The sequence below is a fragment of the Austrofundulus limnaeus genome, unplaced genomic scaffold (assembly GCF_001266775.1).
Source record: "Austrofundulus limnaeus strain Quisiro unplaced genomic scaffold, Austrofundulus_limnaeus-1.0 Scaffold49, whole genome shotgun sequence".
Lineage (NCBI taxonomy): Eukaryota > Metazoa > Chordata > Actinopteri > Cyprinodontiformes > Rivulidae > Austrofundulus > Austrofundulus limnaeus.
The window spans coordinates 141129-143286 of NW_013952451.1; positions in this window are offsets into that span (position 1 = coordinate 141129).

Sequence of the window (2158 nt, forward strand, 5' to 3'; positions counted from 1 at the left end):
CCACTGTATATACAGTATTATATAGAACACAAACCCATTAATGTATATAATGTATAATACTGCATATAATATATAATTATATGTAATAAACTATATACAGTATTACATAGAACACAAACCCATAATGTTCTATGGCATTGCTAAAATTAACAATGAGAATAAGTTACAGGTTCTTATTGCACCTGAAAATGAGTGTTGTGTTAAGTGTAAAAAGAAAATGAAATTTTAACAGTTTTTTGTGGGAGAAAAAACTATTAAATCCAAATAAGAACGTTGATAGATGTTTGTATGAATTTCATGTACTGCATAAGAAACATGAAGAATTTCCACTGTCGCACAATTTTGCCACCTGGAACCCCACCCCAAAAAACACCCCTAAAATATTTTTAAAAATAAAAATTAATGAGTTCATTTCAGTTTATTTTGAGTTTTATAAAAGTAACATTTTCTTTATATCGGAAGAAAAATGAGTGCAGTAGAGGGTTAAATTCAGCTCAGTGTCACGTTCTGTTAATTAGTTGAAATTTGTTCAGAGATTCAGTTTGATTCTGTTTTAAAGCCTGGACCTTGCTTTCCCATGCAGTTCCGCTCAATTCTAGTTTCCCTTCCCAGCTACATCTGGGATTTCTTCCATAGACGAGGATTTAGAGTTTCAACCGGGCCAATCAGCGAACAGGAGGCGGAGTTATGAACGACAACGATGATTTTCTGTGCCGTTTTAACCTGCCTGTATTTTAGCAATGGTAGTGGAGGAGGAAGTGAATTAAACCATCAGTGCACGTCCACTTCAAAATTAAATAAAATTTGTCCCACAAAGCCTGCAGCGCTCATTTACAGACATCTCGTTCGGCTCAGAATTGTCTCCTCTCAGTAGGGATGGTTGTTTACAGCACACACAGTTTCCACCGGTTAGCTTCTTAGCCTAGCTTCCTTCACAGTCGAGGTCACACACTACATACTGTACGTCACGGCAAAATGTTAGCATTGGGTAAAAATCAATCCAATCGTTTTAAACTTCAACAACGTTTTGCAAAGTCATCTTTAAAACCTTACAAATATTATCCCTTGCGTCTTCTTTTTTCAAGAATTAGCTTTAAGAATACCTCATGGCCTTTTCTGTTCAGTGACGCTTTCCTCCAATATTCATTACTCGAGTTGGGTTCAAATTAAAGCGGCGCCTGAGTCCTGACCCAATATCTAACGAATATTACGGCTCCAGAAGCAGAACCAGTCGAGAACAGCTTCCATTAGTCTTTCAATCTACTAAGTAAATAGCCTCCACTGGGAATGATGAAGAAATGCTCATCACGGTGGAGATGATGGGACCCGAAGCCGTGAGTGCTCCGAGTTTGCAGCCCCCTCATCTTCCCGGTGTTCGCACGTCTGGAGCACATCGCATATGCTGCACGTCACTTATGAGGCACAACGAGATGGCAGCCTCATAGATTTTTCCTTAAATACGCTTGGAGGATTCCTTTAATAATTCATTGATAATGACCAGGATGAATAATTCAGAGGCACAAACTTTGCTTTAGTAAGCAGGATGCCAGGGCACCTGACATTGATGTACAATGTGAAATCGCTTTTTATTAGCAGGAAAATTATTTAAAACGCTCCAGTCGAGTTTTTCTAGATCTGTGCAGATTCTTTGTGGTAAAGCTCTTTTTATTGTGGGGGCAGGAGCGAGTATTGTTTGTGAGGTTCAATCTTACTTTGAAGGCTTGAACTGTCATAACTTTAGGGTCATATGGATTTTGGATTCTTTATACATTTTTAATGTTTATCTGAGAAAGCCAGTTTTATTCACAGAGAAACTAAAGCTCGGCGGGTTTTAAATAAAAAGTGGGTCGTGTGTTTTTGCCTATATGCTTTTCTATACTGTAAAGTTTACTCTTTAAAGTCAAAAGCATGAAAGCTTTTCTTCACACCTCAGAGGAGTTTACTGTTCAAAACACCTTTCAGAAACATGTAGTTTACATCAATGAGAAAAAGCGTGTTTTGACCCAGAGCAGGACTACTTTTAATACTTGTTTAGAGGCGATCATGATCACAAATGGCTGCTTGTTTGCCTCTTTCACTTTAAATAAAAAAAAAACGAAGCTAAGCGACAGAGGAGTGGAGGGATAAAAAATGAGATGTGCACGTCTTGTGTTTTCAG